Below are 24,565 nucleotides of genomic sequence, written 5' to 3'. Positions count from 1 at the left end.
TCCTTCGTCATCATCATGTCGCCACGCACGCCCTCCCGTCATCCAATAGGAGTGGTGTGCGTAGTGACTTGATGGCGGCGACGGAGAGCGCGGATCCCGGGGAAGCAAAGACGTCCGGAGATTGAGGGACACCACGGGGACGCGGCGACAGCGATGGAGGGAGACATCAAGCGCAGCAGTGACGAGCAGTGACGGTCCGGAGCGGCGGGTACGGGTGAGTATAACTTCCTATTCTTTCCATTGCACGGATTCCTCAACATGCGATGGTTTGAACAAACAATGGTTCATTTGGAACGGATTGCCATCGTATGTTGAGGGACCACTGTATATATATATATATATATATATATATATATATATATATATATATATATATATATAGAGTGAGTTTTTATGGTCACGCAGGACCAATACAATCATTAAATAATTAAGTGCAAAAACATTATTATAAAACATCAGCTTAAATATTATGTGCAGAAAAGTGCCAAGTGCTATAAAGTAAGGAATATACATATATATCATGTGTACATATATATTAAAACATTTAGTTTATGCCTATAAAAACGTATATTCCTATTAATTATACATCAAGTGCAATTGTGACATCATTCATATGTATTCAGATGGGCGGGGGGATAGATACACTCACCATTGTCTCTATGTTCACTGTATTCCAATGCTGACGCCGGAGTTCGGCGTTTCCGGTACGGGGCATGACATCACTATGTGAAGTCATGTGAACTAGTTGCTAAGTTACACGTATACATTATCTTGTGCATGCGTGTTGTGCAAAACAGAAGCTCGGGCGCCATCTAGCAGAAGGGCAACTGCAACTAATAGCCATACAGCAATCTCCTACGTACTTGCAATATGCACAGGGGTATTAGGTGGTGCGGCAAATGAATGACACACACACTTAAGCCACTCCAAGCAAGTCCGGGGTGTTGCCATAGGTAACCACACCCGGATGCATACGGTGCCATGCAGTATAAATTGGAGAAGTATAGCTAATATATATGAGGCATCATATAATCTATTAAAGTACAAGCAACTAGAGTTTTAAATGACATGCAATAGATAGAACTGCAGGAAACAGTGTTATTGAGTAGGTGAGCGATCTTCCCTTCCGCGTATCCATCTGTAATAATAAACAAAGAGAAAAAAAGTGTTACAAATGATGGGAAAAATATAAAAAAAATATAATGAAAAAATCAAACATATACAGATACCCATGTCACAGAATTATTTATGCATTATAGATTTCATGAGTAATTTTTAAATCTACATTCAGACCATTAGGTTTAATCGTATTCAATTCATAAATCCACCACAGCTCTCGTTTTTTGAGACCTGCAGTGCGGTTGCCACCCCTCTTCAGTGGAGGAACATGGTCAATAATGCAAAAAGTTAAATCTTTTTCACAGTGTCCTGCCTCAATAAAGTGGCTGGGTACAGGTAAATCTATTCTCCTCTTTCTTATAGAGTACCGATGTTGGTTTAATCTAGTCTTTACACTTAGGGTCGTTTCGCCCACATATAACAGGTTACAGGGACATTTCAATATATAGATCACAAAATCAGTGTCACAAGTTAGATAGAAATTCATTTTATATTTTTTTGTAGTGTCAGGGTGTCTAAATTCCGTCATTTTAGTCATGTAAGAACAATTAACGCAAGCGAGACAAGGGAAAGATCCCCTTTTCACTGTTGTTAATGATCTCTGTGTAGATTTTTTTAAAGAGACATCGGCTTTTACAATTTTTTCTCGTAGATTAGGTGTCCTTCTAAAAGACATTAAGGGAGGGTTATTAAATTCAGGAATATTCTGATGACAATTACTAAGGACATGCCAGTGTTTTCTCATTATAGCTGTAATTTTATTAGAGGCATCTGAATATGTGGATACAAATGCTATACGTTGTTCCTGTTTAGCAGTCTGCTTTTTTTGTTGTCAACAGTGTTTTTCTGTCCATGGGTAATACCTTCTCTTTACTTTCCCTGACTACTTTTTCTGGGTAGCCTCGTTTTTTAAAATCATGTTTCATTTTTTCCAGAGCTGGTTCTACTTTATGTTCTTCACTAATTATTCTCCTCGCTCTAACCATTTGACTGGCTGGCAGAGAGTGTATCATACTTCGAGGATGGTGGCTATCATAGCGCAGAAGTGAATTGCAATCAATTTTCTTTGTATATATATCAGAGGTAAGTTTATTGCCATCTATAGATATGGTAGTATCCAAAAATTGGATCGATTGTGGAGATGCCGTCAACGTGAATTTTATGCCATCCACCATTTTATTTAAATCACAATGGAACTGATTTAATTGTTCCATTGTGCCCCCCAAAATCAGAAAGATGTCATCTATATACCTCCACCACTTCAGCACAAGGCCGAAGTGTGGAGATATATAGATGCATCTCTCTTCCATCTGTGTGACAAATAAATTTGCGTAGGTGGGCGCCACGTTTATGCCCATGGCTGTCCCCACCTGCTGTACATAATAGTTGTCATTAAAGATGAAATAATTGTTCGTCAATACCAATGTTAAGAGATCTATGAGAAACTGCTGTTTGATTGGCGTAAAGTCATGCTGTATAGTAGTCTTGACAGCCCGTACACCCCCATCATGTGGGATGGAGGTGTACAGGCTGACCACGTCAAAGGATGCTAGAATGGCTCCCTCAGGTACTATCAGGTGTTCCAACTTGTTCAAAAAGTCTCCTGTATCTCTTATATATGATTTCGCAGCATATACATATGGACGTAATATGGCATCTAGGAAGATTGAGACATGACTGGTCAAGGACTCCCGACCAGACACTATAGGCCTGCCCGGGGGGTCCTTGAGGGTCTTGTGAATTTTAGGCAATAAATAGAGTTGTGGTGTAACAGGATGTTTTACAATTAAGTATTCCATTAAATGTTTATCAATTATTTTTTGCTCAAATGCATTATTGACCAATGTCTCAATCTTCCGTCCAATTGTCCATTTAGGATCAGACGATAGCTTTTTATATGTATATCCATCATTTAATTGTCTATTCGCTTCCTGAATGTATTTAGATCGGTCCATGACCACAACTCCGCCCCCTTTGTCAGCGGGTTTTATTACGAGGTTGTGGTCATGGACTATAGCACTTAGAGCAGCAATTTCATCATGTGTCATATTTGGATGTGTCAGAGTGGTAACTATTTTTTTCAACTTATCTATATCATTTTTAACCAAGGTATGGAACGTATCTATGGCTGGTGAGGAGATATTAGGCATACAATCACTTGCGACTCTTATATTAGTATCGGATAAAGCAAACCCAGTAAATAAATCATCATTAGATACATCTAATGTATTAACATGACATTGTTTTTCTACAAACCATAATTTTAACTTTAAACGTCTAATTAACTGTTGTGTATCCAGCTCTAGTTGAAACCAATCTGGCTTAGTAGATGGACAAAAATTAGATAATAATAAGTTAGATAATAACTTTTCTTGTGCAGGGGAAAGTAAATAAGAAGAAATATTTACCACTAGTTTTTCTTTTTCAGCACAGTTTTCTGTTGAGGTGTGGTCTTGTGGTCTCTGGCTGTGGTACGAGCTGGATTTTCGATGTCGCCGGCCTCCTCGCCGGGTGCGTTTCTTGTATGGCCATCCTGTGCATCTAAAAAAATCAGCATTAACAACAATATTACCATCAAATTGTTTGGCATATGTATTAGTCCCATTAAAGCGTAAATCCTTAGGTTTTCTATTTCTCTTAAAGGAGTTAATCGCGCCCCACTGGTACACCTTTCCATTTAAATAGTCATTGTTGTCCCTTGCCCATTTTTGTCTCTTTGTTTCTTCTTGTTCATGGCGTTGTTTAGACAGAAAAGAATGTAGTTTTTCAAATTTTTTTTCCATATCATTAGATGATAAAGTGTCTTTAAGTGCAGTCTCCAGTTCCTGTATTTTCCCTCTACAAATGTCGATGTCCCTTGTAAGAAACTCTAGATGTAATAAAATCAGATCAAAGGAGTATGTGTTAGAGATTTGCTCATATTTCATTCTGTAGTCTTGGTCCTGAAAAAAAGAATTGTCATGTGGTTGAATACGCATTCCTCTGGGGATATGTTGACTTTTAAAATATTTCCTCAGGGTGGTAGAATGTAGTTCCATGGATAGTAGTCGTTTTGTCCCGGTTTCGTATCTCCTCTGGAGGTCAATATTAGATGGGGCATGGAGGAAAGATGGATCACCTCCCATGCCCCCCATGATCCTGTTAACATCAGTCTCTGTATATGAAAACACGTTGCTATTTAAAAAGGACATACCAGAAGCAGTGGCAGTAGCAGAGTCCATTATGAAAAAAGTTTTTTTGGGTGCAGGCTCATAAACCGGATACAAAAGCAAAAGGAGAGCACCAACTAGTTCACATGACTTCACATAGGGATGTCATTTCCGGTCTTGGCTGCCCCGTACCGGAAACGCCGAACTCCGGCGTCCGCATGGAATACAGTGAACATAGATACAATGGTGAGTGTATCTATCCCCCCGCCCATCTGAATACATGTGAATGATGTCACAATTGCACTTGATGTATAATTAATAGGAATATACATTTTTATAGGCATAAACTAAATGTTTTAATATATATGTACACATGATATATATGTATATTCCTTACTTTATAGCACTTGGCACTTTTCTGCACATAATATTTAAGCTGATGTTTTATAATAATGTTTTTGCACTTAATTATTTAATGATTGTATTGGTCCTGCGTGACCATAAAAACTCACTGGCTATGTCATTTGTTGCTTGAAAATTGTTTGGTGAGCAAACCGAAATGTCGCCTCACGTTGTGTGAATAAAATTCACTTTTTTGCACTTTATGGAGTTGCTGCTGCCTATTTGCTACTATTCTATGGATCCCTGAATCTGGGCTCTAAGCTGACGGCACCCGTGCACTTTATACTGGGGATGTGCTGCTCTCCTTTTGCTTATATATATATATATATATATATATATATATATATATATATATTTTTTTTAAATATATATATATATATATATATATATATATATAAATATATACATACATTCCCTTTCATATCTATCACTCCTATCTTTGTCTCATACTTTTTGCGCTTATTCCATGGTCCACTGTTTAACATCTCATTCATCTTATACATCCATTCTGACTATGTCCATATGTTTGAGAATAATAATCTTCTAATGTATCATATACAGTGGGGATCAAAAGTTTGGGCACCTCAGGTAAAAATTTGTATTAATGTGCATAAAGAAGCCAAGGAAAGATGGAAAAAATCTCCAAAAGGCATCAAATTACAGATTAGACATTCTTATAAGATGCCAACAACATTTAGATTTTATTTCCATCATTTACACTTTCAAAATAACAGAAAACAAAAAAAATGGCGTCTGCAAAAGTTTGGGCACCCTGCAGAGTTAATATCTTGTACTGCCCCCTTTGGCACGTATCACAGCTTGTAAACGCTTTTTGTAGCCAGCCAAGAGTCTTTTTCAATTCTTGTTTGAGGTATCTTTGCCCATTCTTCCTTACAAAAGTCTTCCAGTTCTTTGAGATTTCTGGGCTGTCTGTCACGCACTGCTCTTTTAAGGTCTATCCATGGATTTTTAATTATGTTGAGGTCAGGAGATTGTGAAGGCCATGGCAAAACCTTCAGTTTATGCCTCTTGATGTAATCCCCCATGGATTTCGAGGTGTGTTTAGGATCATTATCCATTTGTAGAAGCCATCCTCTCTTTAACTTCAGCTTTTTCACAGATGGCATCAAGTTAGAAATTTTTATTGAATCCATTTTTCCTTCTACTCGTGAGATGTTCCCTGTGCCACTGGCTGCAATACAACCCCAAAGCATGATTGATCCACCCACATGTTTAACAGTTGGACAGAGGTTCTTTTCATTAAATTCTGTTCCCCTTCTTCTCCAAACGTACCTTTGCTCATTCCGGCCAAAAAGTTCAATTTTAACTTCATCGGTCCACAGAACTTGTTTCCAAAATGAATCGGGCTTGTCTATATGTTCATTTGCAAAGTTCAAATGCTGATTTTTGTGGTGAGGACGTAGAAGAGGTTTTCTTCTGATGACTCTTCCATGAAGACCATATTTGTACAAGTATCTCTTTATAGTGGAATAGTGTACCACAACTCCATTGTCTGCCAGATCTTTCTGGTGGGATTGTGCAGTCAAACGAAGGTTTTGAATTGTTTTTATCACAATCCTGCGAGCTGTCCTGTCTGATATTTTTCTTGGTCTTCCATATCTTGCTTTAACTTCCACTGTTCCTGATGACTGACATTTTTTAATTACATTCTGAACAGAGGATATTGACATCTGAAAACATTTTGCTATTTTCTTATAGCCTTCTCCAGCTTTGTGAGCGTCAACTATTTTCAGTTTCAGATTTCTAGACAACTGCTGAGAAGAACCCATGGTGCTGATTGTTGGGGCAAGGTCAGATGAGTCTGGGCATTTAAAACCTTTGAGATTGACATCACCTGGTCTTCCCAGATGATGATTGAGAACAATCCATGACACTGGCAGGTCTCAGCTTTTCAAAGGAGTCAGTGCATGTTATAAATTCTGCAGGGTGGCCATTTTTTTGTTTTCTGTTATTTTGAAAGTGTAAATGATGGAAATAAAATCTAACTTTTGTTGACATATTATAAGAATGTCTAAACTGTAATTTGATGCCTTTTGGAGATGTTTCCATCTTTCCTTGTCTTCTTTTTGCACATTAATACAAATTTTTATCTGGGGTGCCCACACTTTTGATCCCCACTGTATGTGCATAGTACTGTGTGCCCTTCGTGCTCAAAAAATGGGTGACTGCCTTCGTGCCTAATTCTTGTCTGAAGCTGCTGTACAGGGCTTCCATGTCCAGACTCGCCAGACATATACCACCCTGCACAGCAACATCATGGAGTTTACACTCCGTGTCCTTCGCGTCTCGTAAGTACAAGGGTAAACTATGAACAAATGGAGAAAAGATTTAATCTACGTAGCGGCTGCATTCCTGCGTCAGGTTATCGTTTCCAGAAACGATTGGTCTCCCTGGAATCAGGGAGACCTTCTTGTGCACCTTTGGCACTGCATAAAATGTCGCCAAAACAGGGGCTGAATTGAATAGAACCATGAATTCTTCCTCGGTGAAAAGTTGGTAATTTTTTACTTTCATGAATAAATCCCTTAATTCTATCAAGTATTTGTGGGGTTCGAGGCTAGTACCTCGTACGTAGACCGATCTTCCAGAAGTCTCATCACCATGGGAACCTAGTCGTCATGTTCACATCTGAGTTTGGCTTTAACTCCATACATTTTTTGGATCTCACTATTGAGATTGACATTCAAACATCAATGTTTCGTAAAGACACAGCTGTAAATAGCCTCCTTGAATGGGGCAGCTGGCATCCAACACCTCTTAAGTGAGGAATACCAGTGGAGCAATTCCTAAGGGTCAGGTAGAATTGCTCACAAGAACATAGGCTTCATAGGAAAATAAAACTTACACCCTTGAATCCCATTAACCCCAATAACATAAAGGATGGAAATGGCTTCATGGGCTTCATAGGAAAATATAACTTACACCCTTGAATCCCATTAACCCCAATAACATGAAGGATGGAAATGTAAAGTGTATGTGCACAAATGCCAGAAGCCTAGCAAATAAAATTGGGGAGCTGGAGGCCTTGATACCGGAGGAACATATTGATATAGTTGGGGTCACTGAGACATGGCTGGACTCCTCGCATGACTGGGCTGTCAATCTCCAGGGGTTTACATTGTTTCGCAAAGATAGAATGAATAGGAAAGGTGGTGGAGTCTGTCTGTATGTAAGAAGTGGTATGAAAGTCAGTGTGAACGATGCCATAGTATGTGATGATTCTGTGGAATCACTGTGGGTAGAATTACAAAAGGAGGGAAATACTGAAAAAATAATATTTGGTGTAATCTGCAGACCCCCTAATATCACTGAAGAGATAGAAGGTCGCCCTGGCAGGTACAGTGTTAATAATGGGAGATTTTAACTATCCAGATATAGATTGGGGTCGGGGGCTGGCTAAAACTACAAAGGGGCGACAATTCCTAAATTTATTGCAGGATAATTTTATGGGCCAGTTTGTGGAGGACCGAACAAGAAGTGATGCCTTGTTGGATCTGATCATTTCCAACAACACAGAGCTGGTTGGTAATGTAACTGTGAGGGAAAACCTTGGTAATAGCGACTACAATATAGTTGCTTTTGACTTAAAATGTAGAAAACAAAGACAGGCGGGGAAGGCAAAAACATATAACTTTAAAAAGGCAAACTTCCCAGGGCTGAGAGCTGCACTACAGGACATAGACTGGGGGGAGGTGCTCTCAAATACTGATACAGAAGGTAAATGGGACATCTTTAAATCAACTCTAAATAACTATACAGCTAAATATATACCAAAGGGGACCAAATATAAACGATTAAAACTAAATCCTACATGGCTGACAAATGATGTTAAAAGAGCAATAAACAACAAAAAAATAGCCTTCAAAATATTCAAATCTGATGGGTCAGCTATAACATTTAAACAGTACAAAGAGCTTAATAAAATCTGTAAAAATGTAATAAAAAACAGCAAAAATTCAAAATGAGAGACAGGTGGCCAAAGAAAGCAAAACTAATCGTAATTATATTTTTAGATATATAAATGCTAAAAAACCAAGGACAGAGCATGTAGGACCCCTTAATAATGATAATGGGGAGGTTGTCACGGGCGATCAAGAGAAGGCAGAGCTACTGAATTGGTTCTTTAGTTCTGTATACACTATGGAAAAAGGAGCTGACATTGGCCAGGTCAGTGCTGGTAACACATCATGTAATGTACTGAACTGGCTTAATGTAGAAATTGTACAAGGTAAGTTAAGTAATTTAAATGTAAGCAAATCTCCAGGACCGGATGAACTACACCCAAGAGTTCTTAGAGAGGTAAGTTCAGTAATATCTGTACCCCTGTTCATGATATTTAGAGATTCACTGATGTCTGGTATTGTGCTAAGGGACTGGCGCAAGGCGAATGTGGTACCAATCTTCAAAAAGGGCTCTAGGTCTTCCCCAGGAAACTATAGACCGGTAAGTTTAACATGCATTGTGGTAAATTGTTTGAAGGACTTATAAGGGATTACATACAGGAGTACATAGGGGATAATTGTATTATAAGTGATAGCCAGCATGGGTTTACTAAGGATAGAAGTTGTCAAATCTAATTTGCTTTTATGAAGATGTGAGTAGAAGCCTTGACAGAGGAATGGCTGTGGATATAGTGTTTCTGGATTTTGCTAAAGCGTTTGATACTGTCCCTCATAGTCGTCTGACAGGTAAGTTAAGGTCTTTGGGTTTGGAAATTTTAGTTTGTAACTGGATTGAACACTGGCTCATGGATCGTACCCAGAGAGTGGTGGTCAATGATTCGTACTCTGATTGGTCCCCGGTTATTAGTGGTGTACCCCAAGGTTCTGTACTGGGACCGCTGTTGTTTAATTTATTTATCAATTATATAGAGGATGGCATTAACAGCTCTGTTTCTATCTTTGCAGATGACACTAAGCTTTGTAGCACAGTAGAGTCTATAAAGGATGTGTATAGGTTGCAAGATGACTTGGATAGACTAAGTGTCTGGGCATCCACTTGGCAAATGAGATTCAATGTGGATAAATGTAAAGTTATGCATCTGGGTACTAATAACCTGCATGCATCGTATGTCTTAGGGGGGATTAAACTGGCAGAGTCACTGGTAGAGAAGGATCTGGGTGTACTTGTAGATCACAGACTACAGAATAGCATGCAATGTCAGGCTGCTGCTTCCAAAGCCAGCAGGATATTGTCATGTATCAAAAGAGGCATGGACTCAAGGGACAGGGACATAATACTCCCCCTTTATAAAGCATTGGTACGGCCTCACCTGGAATATGGTGTTCAGTTTTGGGCACCAGTCCATAAAAGGAACACTGTGGAGCTGGAAAGGGTGCAGAGACGCGTGACTAAACTAATATGGGGCATGAGACATCTTAGCTATGAGGAGCGATTGAAGGAGTTACAATTGTTTAGTCTTGAGAAGAGATGTTTAAGGGGGGATATGATAAATGTATATAAGTATATTAATGGCCCATACAAAAAATATGGAGAAAAACTGTTCCAGGTTAAACCCCCCCCCCCAAAGGACGAGGGGGCACTCCCTCCGTCTGGAGAAGCAAAAGTTTAGTCTCAAGGGACGACACGCCTTCTTTACCATGAGAACTGTGAACTTATGGAACAGTCTACCTCAGGAACTGGACTTATATCCCCAAGGTTGTCATCTTCACTCTGGGGAGCATATTTTAGTAACCCCAGAATTTCCAACCTCAGGGTCGTACACATAAACTTGAGACCTGAGACCTATTGAGTTCAATTGCACTGGCCCGCCAGATTGTGATGTCCAATATATAACCTTTAGGCACACTCACAGATGTTCATGACTACAGTGGAGCTGTGTTTTTAAATACTGTTGTTCCTCAACTATATTAATTTGTTCACATTAAAAGTTCTGTTTTACTACTTGTCCTTACTGCACAGAGTCCTGCTTGTCCTCAGTGTACAGAGCCCTGCTTGTCCTCAGTGTACAGAGCCCTGCTTGTCCTCAGTGTACAGAGCCCTGCTTGTCCTCAGTGCACAGAGCCCTGCTTCCTCTTATTGCACAGAGCCCTGCTAGTCCTCACAGAACAGAGGCCTGCTTGTCCTCGGTGCACAGAGCCCTGCTTGTCCTCGGTGCACAGAGCCCTGCTTGTCCTCAATGCACAGAGGCTATATTGTCCACAGTGCACAGAGCCCTGCTTGTCCTCGGTGCACAGAGCCCTGCTTGTCCTCAATGCACAGAGGCTATATTGTCCACAGTGCACAGAGCCCTGCTTGTCCTCGGTGCACAGAGCCCTGCTTGTCCTCAATGCACAGAGGCTATATTGTCCACAGTGCACAGAGCCCTGCTTGTCCTCCGTGCACAGAGCCCTGCTTATCTTTACTGCACAGAGCCCTGCTTGTCCTCAGTACACAGAGCCCTGCTTGTCATCAGTACACATTTGTGGTGTCCCGGTACCATATTTCATACATTACCTTACAGAGGTCCCATAGTCAGAGTCCCTAGGAATGTCGGGGTCCCTCTCCTATAGTTATCCCCTTGTCACCCCTCAGTTAGTCTATGACTGTATAGAAGTTCTTATAAATATAAGTATAGATATATGTATATATTTAGTTGCCTACCTATTCAGCGTAGCAGGACCTGCGGGTCACGTGATTAGGTTAGAACTCTATGGTTTTGCTACAGGACCTTTGGAGGTTCCTATGATGTGTTCAAACACAATGCAATGTAACGGTGACTGACAGTTGTTATGGACCAATCCAAAACGGCAAGCCCCTGCCCATATAAGGGACCTGTGCCATCTTGATCGCTCTCTTGGGTTGCTGATTCTGGAAAAGGTAGGACCTCCACAGCTTGCAAGACGATTTACTAGGCCAAAGCCTTGCGGCCTCGGACTCTAACATAGCGGATATACTAAGCAATTCCCCGCTACTCACCGCAAGATCACCGGACCTAAACGCACCCTTAAATCCAGCGGATCTATGCTACAAAATCCCTAAGAAGCTAAATTGAGCTTATCTGATCCCAACCCACTGTCAATCGCTGCTCAGCTATATCTGTAGAGACTCTGTTATCTGGACTGTTACTATTGCTGCATGTTCAGAAATTCTTCAGTAAAAGTTCCTGCAAGTTTTCAGTTAACAGTGGTTGTGGACAATCCTTTATTTCTGCATCACCTATTGCTCTTGGGAAGGGTGGCAATAGGCCTTTCAAGATTACAGTATTTAACCCTCACCCTGGCGTCACAAGTGACAAGGGTTAAAAGCGCCCTTTATTATCCCAAACAGCAATTACCCTACACCCCACAAGGCTTGCCACACACAATCCACCACCACACATTGCTCAGCTTGTCCTTACTGCACAGAGCCCTGCTTGTCCTCACTGCACAGAGGCCTGCTTCTCATCAGTTCACAGAGCCCTGCTTGTCCTCAGTGCACAGAGCCCTTCTTGTCCTTACTGCACAGAGACCTGCTTGTCCTCAGTGCACAGAATCCTGCTTATCCTTACTGCACAGAGTTCTGCTTGTCCTCAGTCCTGCATATCATCAGTGCAGGGTGGGGGCTATTCTCTGTATGCTTGTCCTACCGCCACCCTTTCTAAGAGCGATAGGGCGATAGTAAATAATTGATTGTCCACAACCGGAGATTTGCAGAAACTTGTTGGAACTTTTACTGAAGATTTTAGGTAATAATAAACAGGAACAGTCCATACAACAGTGTTTATTAGAGCTTGACAAGTGGTTGGGACCTCGTGAGTCTATTGAGCTTAGGGAGGTAATTGTTGTGGTGATCCACTGGATTTAGGGGTTTAGATTCGGTCCAGTAATCACGCTAGTTTTAGCGGGGATTGAGATTTTAACTCACGGTTTAGTTTAGGCTGAGGCCGACAGGTTTCTGGCCTAGCTTGTCTTTGAAAGTTGGGCAGATCTGTCCTGTTATTCCGGCATCCATGAGAGCAGCAACCCAAGAGAGTGATCAATGGCTACAGCTCCCTTATATGGGCAGGGGCTGGACTAAAGCTCACTGGTCCATAACAACTGTCAATCTTCTGCACATAGAGTTATGGGTAAACATATGATCCAAGGACCTCCAAAGGTCCTCTAACATACCATAGAGGAATTAACATAGTCACAAGACCGAAGGTCCTGCGACGCTACCAAGGTAAGTACTAATATACATTATGTTAAATGTATACATTTAGACATTACAAAAGAGGTGACTAGGGGCTGTCCCACCTGGGGGACTTTACCTGAACGTAGTGACTCTGAATTTGCGGACCACCATACTAGGTACGGTATGCAATACGGTACCGGGACACCACATCATCAATGCACAAAGCCCTGCTTGTTCCCACTGAAAAGAGGCCTGCTTGTCCTCAATGCAAAGAGCCCTGCTTGTCCTCAGTGCACAGAGCCCTGCTTGTCCTTACTGCAAAGAGTCCTGCTTGTCCTCAATGCAAATAGCCCTGTTTGTCCTCACTACACAGAGCCCTGCTTGTCCTCAGTTCACAGAGTCCTGCTTATCCTCAGCGCACAGATCCCTGCTTGTCTTTTCTGCACAGAGTCCTGCTTGTTCTCACTACACAGAGCCCTGCTTGTCCTCAGCGCACAGAGTCCTGCTTGTCCTAACTGCAAAGAGCCCTGCTTGTCCTCAATGCACAGATCCCTGCTTGTCCTCACTACACAAAGCCCTGCTCGTCCTCAGTGCACAGAGCCCTGCTTGCCCTCAGTGCACAGAGTCCTGCTTGTCCTCAGTGCACAGAACCCTGCTTATTCTCACTGCACAGAGCCCTGCTTATCCGTACTGCACAGAGTCCTGCTTATCTGTACTGCACAGAGTCCTGCTTATCTGTACTGCACAGAGTGCTGCTTGTCCTCAGTACACAGACCCTTGCCTGTCATCAGTGCACGGAGCCCTGCTTGTCCTTACACACAATCCTGCTGGTCTTCACTGCATATAGCCCTGCTTGTCCTCAATGCACAGAGCCCTGCTTGTCCTCACTGCACAGAGGCTTGCTTGTCCTCAGTTAACAAAGGGCTGCTTTTCCTCACTGCACAGAGTCCTGCTTATCCTTACTGGACAGGGTTCTGCTTGTCCTCAGTGCACAGATGCCTGCTTGTCCTTACTGCAAAGAGTCCTCCTTGTCCTCAATGCACATAGCCCTGCTTGTCCTTACAGCACACAATCCTGCTTGTCTTCACTGTACATAGTCCTGCTTGTCCTCACTGCACAGAGCCCTGCTTATCCGTACTGCACAGAGTCCTGCTTATCCGTACTGCACAGAGCCCTGCTTGTCCTCAGTACACAGACCCTTGCCTGTCATCAGTGCACAGAGCCCTGCTTGTCCTTACTGCACACAATCCTGCTTGTCTTCACTGCACATAGTCCTGCTTGTCCTAAATGCACAGAGCCCTGCTTGTCCTCACTGCACAGAGGCTTGCTTGTCCTCAGTTAACAAAGGGCTGTTTTTCCTCACTGCACAGAGTCCTGCTTATCCTTACTGCACAGAGTTCTGCTTGTCCTCAGTGCACAAAGCCCTGCTTGTCCTCAGTGCACAGAGCCCTGCTTTTCCTCAATACACAGAAGCCTGCTTGTCCTCAGTACACAGTGCCCTGCTTGTCCTTATTGCACAGAGTCCTACTTGTCCTCAGTGCACAGAGCCCTGCTTGTCCTCACTGCACATAGTCCTACCTGTACTCACTGCACAGAGCCCTGCTTGTCCTCAGTGCACAAAGCCCTGCTTTTTCTCACTGCTCAGAGGCTTGCTTGTCCTCAGTACACAGAGCCCTGCTTGTCCTCACTGCACAGTATCCTGCTTATCCTTCCTGCACAGAGCCCTGCTTGTCCTCAGTACAAAGAGCCCTTCTTGTCATCAGTACACAGAGCCCTGCTTGTCCTTTCTGCACATAGTCCCACTTGTCCACAGTGCACAGAGCCCTGCTTGTCCTTACTGCACACAATCCTGCTTGTCTTCACTGCACATAGTCCTGCTTGTCATCAATGCACAGAGCCCTGCTTGTCCTCACTGCACAGAGGCTTGCTTGTCCTCAGTTAACAAATGGCTGCTTTTCCTCACTGCACAGAGTCCTGCTTATCCTTACTGCACAGAGTTCTGCTTGTCCTCAGTGCACAGAGCCCTTCTTGTTCTCAGTGCACAGAGCCCTGCTTGTCCTTACAGCACACAATCCTGCTTGTCTTCACTGCACATAGTCCTGCTTGTCCTCACTGCATAGAGCCCTGCTTATCCGTACTGCACAGAGTCCTGCTTATCCATACTGCACAGAGCTCTGCTTGTCCTCAGTACACAGACCCTTGCCTGTCATCAGTGCACAGAGCCCTGCTTGTCCTTACTGCACACAATCCTGCATGTCTTCACTGCACATAGTCCTGCTTGTCCTAAATGCACAGAGCCCTGCTTGTCCTCACTGCACAGAGGCTTGCTTGTCCTAAGTTAACAAAGGGCTGTTTTTCCTCACTGCACAGAGTCCTGCTTGTCCTTACTGCAAAGAGTCCTGCTTGTCCTGAATGCACATAGCACTGTTTGTCCTCACTACACAGAGCCCTGCTTGTGCTCAGTGCACAGAGTCCTGCTTGTCCTCAGCGCACAAAGCCCTGCTTGTCCTTTCTGCACAGAGTCCTGCTTGTTCTCAATGCACAGAGCCCTGCTTGTCCTCACTACACAGAGCCCTGCTTGTCCTCAGTGCACAGAGCCCTGCTTGTCCTCAGTGCACATAGCCCTGCTTGTCCTCAGTACACATAGCCCTGCTTGTCCTTTGTACACAGAGCCCTGCTTGTCCTTTCTGCACAGAGTCCTGCTTCTCCTTACTACACAGAGCCCTGCTTGTCCTTACTACACAGAGCCTGCTTGTCATCAGTGCACAGGGCCCTACTTGTCCTCAGTGCACAGAGCCCTGCTTTTCCTCAATACACAGAAGCTTGCTTGTCCTCAGTACACAGTGCCCTGCTTGTCCTTATTGCACAGAGTCCTACTTGTCCTCAGTGCACAGAGCCCTGCTTGTCCTCACTGCACAGAGTCCTACCTGTCCTCACTGCACAGAGCCCTGCTTGTCCTCAGTGCACTGCACAGAGCCCTGCTTGTTCTCACTGCTCAGAGCCCTGCTTGTCCTCACTGCACAGTATCCTGCTTATCCTTACTGCACAGAGTCCTGCTTATCCTTCCTGCACAGAGCCCTGCTTGTCCTCAGTACACAGAGCCCTGCTTTTCCTTTCTGCACAGAATCCTGATTGTCCACAGTGCACAGAGCCCTGCTTGTCCTCACTGCACAAAGTCCTACCTGTCCTCAGTGTACAGACCCCTGCTTGTACTCACTGCACAGAGTCCTACCAGTCCTCACTGCACAGAGCCATGCTTGTCCTAAGTGCACAGAGCCCTGCTTATCCTTCCTGCACAGAGCCCTGCTTGTCCTCAATACAAAGAGCCCTGCTTGTCATTAGTACACAGAGCCTTGCTTGTCGTTTCTACACAGAGTCCTACTTGTCCACAGTGCACAGAGCCCTGCTTGTCTTCACTGCACAGATCCTGCTTGTCCTCAGTGCACAGAGCCCTTCTTGTCCTTACTGCACAGAGCTCTGCTTGTCCTCCGTGCACAGATTTCTGTTTATCCTTACTGCACAGTGCCCTGCTTGTCCTCACTGCACAGAGCCCTGCCTCTTCTTACATAGTCCTGCCTAACCTTACTGCACAGAGCCCTGCTTGTCCTCACTGCACAGAGGCTTGCTTGTCCTCACTGCACAAAGTCCTGCTTGTCTTAACTGCACAGAGTCCTGCTTGTCCTAAGTGCACAGAGCCCTGCTTGTCTCCACTGCACAGATCCTGCTTGTCCTCAGTGCACAGAGCCCTTCTTGTCCTTACTGCACAGAGCTCTGCTTGTCCTCCGTGCACAGAGTTCTGTTTATCCTTACTGCACAGTGCCCTGCTTGTCCTCACTGCACAGAGCCGTGCTTCTTCTTACATATTCCTGCTTATCCTTACTGCACAGAGGCTTGCTTGTCCTCAGTGCACAGAGCCCTGCTTGTCTTAACTGCACAGAGTCCTGCTTGTCCTAAGTGCACAGAGCCCTGCTTGTCCTTACTGCACAGAGACTTGCTTGTCCTCAGTGCACTGAGCCTTGTTTGTCTTAACTGCACAGAGTCCTTCTTGTCCTCAGTTCACAGAGCCCTGCTTGTCCTTACTCCACAGAGGCCTGCTTGTAATCAGTGCACAGATTCCTGCTTGTCCTCACAGCACAGAGCCCTACTAGTCCTTACTGCTCAGAGTCCTGCCTGTTCTCACTGCAAAGAGCCCTGCTTGTCCTCAGTGCACAGAGTCCTGCTTGCCCTCAGTGCACAGAGCCCTGCTTGTCCTCAGTGCACAGAGCCCTGCTTATCCTTACTGCACAGGGCCCTGCTTGTCCTCACTGCACAGAGTCCTGCTTATCCTTACTGGACAGAGCCCTGCTTGTCCTCACTGCACAGAGCCCTGCTTGTCCTCAGTACACAGACCCCTGCCTGTCATCAGTGCACATAGTACTGCTTGTCTTAACGGCACAGAGTCCTGCTTTTCCTCAGTTCACTGAGCCATGCTTGTCCTTACTGCACAGAGGCCTGCTTGTCCTCAGTGCACAGAGTTCTGCTTGTGCTCACTACACAGAGGCCTGCTTGTCCTTACTGTACAGAGTCCTGCCTGTTCTCACTGCAAAGAGTCCTGCTTGTCCTTAATGCACATAGGCCTGCTTGTCCTCAGTGCACAGAGCCCAGCTTGTCCTAAATGCACAGAGTCCTTTTTGTCCTTACTGCACAGAGCTCTGCTTGTCCTCAGTGTACAGAGTCCTCCTTGTCCTCACTGCACAGAGCCCTGCTTGCCAATTCACACTTCTTGTATTTGGACTTTTCACATGGACACACAGACAGTAGCTGTAGGGAGAAAAATATACACATGTTTTTTAACCGATGTATATAACAAATATAATATTACAAAAATAATGGTGTTATCTACATTATAATAAACATTTTTGTTACCAACAGGTACACTTTAATGTAATCTATTATTCCTATATTATTCCTTACTGCAGCCTTATGAGTACTTTTTATTTACAACATTTTTATTTCTTTAGAAAAGAAAACATTTTTACTTCTTGGTTCCACTATGCTTGCTCTTAGATTGCATATAGTGTATATATTGTACATATTCACATTAACTATAACTATACATTTTACTTATTCTTTTTTATTAAAATGGTTACAGTACTGCTAGATACCCTATTACAGAATCAACTGCCTGGAGAATATGCTAACTGTAGAAAGGTGAATAATAATATAAAATATTTGGCCATATTATTTCAATATTATAAAAATACATGCCTAGGTTAAAGTGGTGGAGGATCAGCCTGTCAGTGCTCAGACCATATGCCACACACTGTATAAAATTGGTCTGCATTGCTGTTGTCCCAAAATGAAGCCTCTTCTAAATATAAAGAACAAGAAAGTCTGCAAACAGATTGCTGTAAAGATATTTGGGCAGAGAATAATGATGGGCACACAAAATATTGACATTTTGGAATAAGCATGTTAGGGTCCCATCTGAAGTGACACCACCTCCGTGTGGGGAATGGGGGACACATTTTGATCAAAAAGTATGCTAAGAGCCTCCATTCTTTAACCAAGAGTGCTGCTGCAACCTACTTTTTTGTATACTGTGTTTTTGCCACAGCAGCGTGCACCCATGTATTAGGTAGTTGTGCTGTCTATTTTTCCTTTTTTTTTTTGCTATGCAAGTTGAGTGGCACCTTCTTTAGCCGTGCAACCCTCCTTGTTCACAGGAGGTTTTTTAAATCGATAGTGGATCCTGCATGTTACCCAGTCAGAGGTCATATGCCCAGCAGAGGTGAGTGAAATGAGTTTTAGAGTCCCATTTGAAGTGAGGCCACCTTTGCGTGGTGGATGGGGGACACGTTTTGATCAAACAGTGTGCTAAGAGCCTCCATTTTTTGACCAAAAGTGCTGCTGCAACCTTCTTTTTTGTATATTTAATGCAGATGTTGTAATATTGTCAGATTTGAAACTAAGACTCCAGCTCTACAAGGTGTTATGACAGTGCTAACCACTGAGCCACTGTGCTGCAAGCAATTGGCAGTGGTGTGATCTATGTCATTTTTCCAGGAGTGTGTTGGTTGACATCAGTCAATACCTGCTGGATATAAGCCCTGAGTACACACCATATGCCCATAACCAATCCATATCATATCTATATGTGATTGGACAGCTCTCCAGCATTGAATGCAGAAAATTCTTCTGCACTATTGCATCAAGCAGCAGACCCTAATATATACTACCCAAATAAAGGCGATTGGGTGATTGGAGGTTTTGTAATTGGAAATTTCCAAATGTATGTAGCAAATTTACATGCAAATCTGATGTGAAAAGACCCTAAGAATGTCCTTTTTCTGTAGTTTTAAACCCGTTTGATATAATTTTCTGTGATTTTAAATGCATATAAAACCTTATGAGTGTACATAGAAAGTATATAGTGTTATCATCCTACTTTATCTAGAACTTAATAAATTACAAGTAAACCTATGCAATATGAAAACTACCCAGATTACAAAATGTGTACATAATTGAACGTGTTTGAAATAAAAAAGTATATTTTCCAAGAGAATAATATTTTACATAGTGTAGTAAAAATATCCCATATTGTCACATGTACACTATTGAAAAACATATTAGAATACTTATGTTAGATTTTGAGTGACTCATTTTCAAAAGCACGGCTGCAAGAACCAAAGAGATAGTAATATAGGTAATTTTACCATCATTTTACACATGAAAAAATAATGTGTTCACCCCTTTCTGGTTACCATGGACATAAATAGCTGGAAAATAAAACTAATGGCTGTAATTGGAATGGAAAATGTCTGAAAAGGCTATAATTTAAAAGTGGTAGAAAATTACTGCATTGTTATTAATATCTTACAAGGGAAATAGCACTAAAATATTTACCTGTAAAATATTCTTTTTGAATACACAGGTGTGCAATATGTGTCTGTGTTGGGTATGAGGATCAGATAAACTAAGGAGTATGCTTAAAACTAGCTTTAGAAAGCTAAGCACCCCTAACTAAAATGACTATTAGAAGTGTCATTATTGATAAGCTATGATCACACTTAGGTCAGTTTAACACTGGCAGAACTTGTCCAGAATGTCCGCACAGTATATTCCACACAGACATTCCGCAGCAGCAGAGTACTATTAATTCCAAAAGTATTCTGCTGCACTGTTCAAATGGCAGAAATTCCTCGCCAGATGTTTCTACAGGGTAATTTCCGTAAAGAAATGCATTGCCGTCTATAAGACAGCGGTATTCCAAACAGTCCTAGTGCCCACCTGATTTTTAAAAAGGCGGGCATTCCACACATATTCCAACCATTTGAACATAGCTTTAGACTGCTTAATGGGGGATGATACTATGTAAGGAACGATACCTTTCTTGTGTTATTCAGCTGCTTTTTTTTTTTTTTTTTTAACAAAAATCATTTTATTCAATATGTATATCGTGTGTTTGGTCCACTGGGAATGTTACTTTAATGCCGATGTACCACTATGCTCCCTCAGACCCTTGCCATTAAATATTGTAAACTAAAAATAAAATAAATATTGCCTAATAAAAAAAGTCTGAGCCTCCCTTCAGCAGTGGCTTAATGAATTTCTTGAAGCCAACTATTGTGCATTAACATGACTGCATAGCTGAGATGGCAAAGTTACTGCCCAAGCACTGCTAAGGGGTGACAGACTTATTTATTAGGTAAGTTTACAGAAGCAGATGGGACATGTCCAGGGGCATAGCTCTGCACCAAAGGCTAAAGTAATTCCCTCAAAATCATAAATTACACATTGATTAAAAGGGGTTTTAACAGATAAAGAAGCGGCTGATCAACATTAGAACGGTATTTTCCGAAAAAATTCGGTTCAGTCCAAATCTATCTGCGGCAAATGAAAATGGCTATTTCTGGGCTACAGAGAGCCTCAATAGGGGTGTAGAACACTTTGCCTTGTCGTAAAACAAATACGGAGTGTGCTGTGTTAGTGAAATAATACTGTTATTCAGTAAGACATGTAGATTACAGGCATTACTATTAGAATCACTGCCACAGAGCGTCTGGATGTGGCAGCAGGGTCGGGAGACCATATGGCGTCACAATTGAAGAGATTAAAGAGATTTTTTTAATGTCATTTTTTATTTAACTTGAATTTATTGTATTTTTTAGCCTTTTTTGAGGACCCATTCTGGTGAGCATCGAGTTGGTGGTCCGCCACGAGGCGAGCTACCACCTGTTCCAGCACCTCCCTATGCCACACTTATGAGAGCTGGACAATACACTCAGGTTAAAACTGTATAAGTCTACAGAAACAAGGGTGTAGTTTTGCCTGGCCTTTCACAGTAACTAGGCCCAAATTTGTTTTTCAGAAAAAAAAAAAACTACACCATAGGTGTACATACAGTTTACAACTATGAGAGCTGGACAATACGCTCAGCTTAAAACTGTATAAGGCTACAGAATCAAGGGTGTAGCTTTGGCTGGCCTTCCACAGTAACTAGGCCCAAATTATTTTTTCAGGAAAAAAATTGTACACCACATAGGTTTACCTACAGTTTACACTTATGAGAGCTGGACAATACGCTTAGCTTAAAACCGTATAAGGCTACATAAATAAGGGTGTAGCTTTGGCTGGCCTTTCACAGTAACTAGGCCAAAATTTGTTTTTTAGGAAAAAAAACGTACACCACCTATGTACTCATAGGTTACACTTATGAGAAGACAATGCACTCTGCTATGCAACCTGTATTAGGCACTGTAATCAGGTGACTATGGCTTTTCGTGCTTACCCTAATTAGCCCCTGTTAGCTTTAGAGTTGTTGTACACCCAATTACAGCACTACATAATCACTGTGTAATAGAGCCCAGTACAGTATTATTAGGCACTAAGAGCAGGTGACAATGGCTTTTAGTGCTCAGCCTAACTGGCCCCTATAAGCTTTAGAGTTGATGTACACCCCACTGCAGCAGTACGGAATTGCTGTGTAGTAGAGCCCAGTACAGTATTATTGTGCACTAATAGCAGGTGACAATGGCTTTTCCTGCCCAGCCTAACTGGCCCCTGTTAGCTATAGAGTTGTTGTACACTAGTGATGAGTGGCATATTTGAATTTGCGATATTTTGTGAATGTATGGGCAAATACTAGTCCTACATTCACAAATTTTGCATATTTGTAATATTTGCAGACTTTTTTTTTGGTGGGCAGCAACTTCACTAGAAAGAAGGAAAAACTCCTGATCAGTGTATGTATTTTCACATTACACCAGTATATTTAATTACACTTCACATGCATGTTAGGTGAATCTCTTTATAGTGTTAAAATATATTTGTGCATGCGAAAATCGCCATGCGAAAATCACTATGCGAAAAGGATTTTGCAATAGATACAACTTCACTATTTATCAGTTGTAAGTAGATAATACTTAGTGCACCAATCAGTAATAAGTCTTTGAAGGGGAAATATTAGATTTGCAGTGGCATAATTAATTCTGGAGGCACAGCGGCATAATTAATTCTGGGGGCACAGCAGCATAATTAATTCTGGAGGCACAGCAGCATAATTAATTCTGGGGGCACAGTGGCATAATTCTGGAGGCACAGCGGCATGATTAATTCTGGGGGCACAGCGGCATAATTAATTCTGGAGGCACAGCGGCATAATTAATTCTGGGGGCTTAGCGGCATAATTCATTCTGGGGGCACAGCGGCATAATTAATTCTGGAGGCACAGCGGCATACTTAATTCTGGGGCACAGCGGCATCATAAATTCTGGGGACACAGTGGCATCATTAATTCTGAGGACACAGTGGCTTCTTTAATTCTGGGGTCACAGCAGCACAATTAATTCTGGGGGCACAGTGGCATCATTAATTCTGGGGGCACAGCCGCATAATTAATTCTGGAGGCACAGCAGCATTATTAATTCTGGGGACACAGTGACATCATTCATTCTTAGGACACAGTGGCATCATTATTTCTGGGGGCACAGGAGCATAATTAATTCTGGGGACACAGCGGCATCATTCATTCTGGGGACACAGCGGCATCCTTAATTCTGGAGGTACAGTGGCATCATTAATTCTGAGGACACAGCGGCATCAATAATTCTGGGGGCACAGTGGCATCAATAATTCTGGGGGCACAGTGGCATCATTAATTCTGTGGACACAGTGGCATCATTAATTCTGGGGGCACAGTGGCATCATTAATTCTGGGGACACAGCAGCATCATTAAAACCCCTTAAAGCATATGGACGTTTCTAAACGTCCATAAGCGGCCCCCGAGGTATGACGCGTGCTCACAGTGGCGTTGCTAGGGTTGGTGTCACCCGGTGCGGTAGAAAATGGTGTCACCCCATACCTCCCTCCCCCTCAATAAGTTTTTAGCCTGTTGTGACAGACACCACTGTTGTAGCCCATTGTGAGAAATTCCAGTATAATAATCAGATATTCCAGTTGCCACAGAATAGGAAAGTGTTAAAGAAGTTTTCACCATTTAAATATACAGCTTCCAGAATTACTTAAAGGGGTACTCCACTGGAAAAGATTTACTTTTATATCAACTGGTGCCAGAAAGTTAAACAGATTTTTAAATTACTTCTATTTAAAATCTTAATCCTTACAGTACTTATCAGCTGCTGTATGCTCCACATGAAGTTGTGTAGTTCTTTCCAGTCTAACCACAGTGCTATTTGCTGACACCTCTGTCCATGTCAGGAACTGTCCAGAGCAGGATAGGTTTGCTATGGGGATTTGCTCCTACTATGGACAGTTCTTGACATGGACAAAGGTGTCAGCACAGAGCACTGTGGTCAGACAGAAAATAAATTAAAAAAGAAAAGAACTTCCTGTGAATCACTTATACAGCAGCTAATAAGTACTGGAAGGATTAAGATTTTTAAATAGAAGTAATTTACAAATCTGTTTAACTTTGTAGCACCAATTGATAAAAAAACAATGTTTTCCAGTATAGTACCCCTTTGAGCAGTGGTGAGGTTATGCTGGGAGTTGTAGTTTCACTCACCATAACTGTAGAACTTACAAGTGACTACAGCTCTGAAAGGACATAGAGAGGAGAATGTACAATGATATCAGTGACTACAGGTGACGTCTTCTCTATAGTCTTTCCTTATCTAATTCAGATGTTACGTACCGCCAGGACTTGTTCCTGCTAAAACTTCTGTCTGTAGAATGTGACGCCCAGACGTCTCCTCACTATGTCAGCACATTCTCATCCTCTATATGAAAACAATAATTATTATAAACCTGCCAGACACTGTATCCTCTAAATATAATACTACTATACACTATACTCTTTGATTATAAACCTTCCATACACCGTACCCACTGAATATAATACTACCACACATTGTACATTCTGAATATAATACCAACACATACTGTACCCTCTGAATATAAATCTGCCACATACTGTACCCCTGAATATAATACCAACACATACTGTACACTCTGAATATAAATCTGCCACATACTGTACCCCTGAATATAATACCGCCACACACTGTACCCTCTGAATATAATACTACCACACACTGTACATTCTGAATATAATACCATCACATACTGTACCCTCAGAATATAAATCTACCACATACTGTACCCCTGAATATAATACCACCACACACTGTACCCTCTGAATATACTACCACACACTGTACATTCTGAATATAATACCATCACATACTGTACCCTCTGAATATAAATCTACCACATACTGTACCCCTGAATATAATACCACCACACACTGTACCCCTGAATATAATACCACTACCCACTG

General features: G+C 42.2%; 1 long non-coding RNA gene across 1 annotated transcript; it reads right to left on the bottom strand.

Annotated features, from left to right (window-relative positions):
- Nucleotides 1-480: 480 nt before the first annotated feature.
- Nucleotides 481-23,971, bottom strand: LOC130273776 (uncharacterized). Its single transcript, XR_008844116.1, has 4 exons — nt 23,921-23,971; nt 17,466-17,585; nt 3,528-3,660; nt 481-1,138 (listed from the first exon to the last, which is right to left on the bottom strand). It is a non-coding gene; the product is annotated as an uncharacterized LOC130273776 (long non-coding RNA).
- Nucleotides 23,972-24,565: the final 594 nt, after the last annotated feature.

This window comes from Hyla sarda, chromosome 1 (genome assembly GCF_029499605.1).
Source record: "Hyla sarda isolate aHylSar1 chromosome 1, aHylSar1.hap1, whole genome shotgun sequence".
NCBI classification, from domain to species: domain Eukaryota; kingdom Metazoa; phylum Chordata; class Amphibia; order Anura; family Hylidae; genus Hyla; species Hyla sarda.
This window is presented reverse-complemented; position numbering and strand designations above follow the sequence as displayed.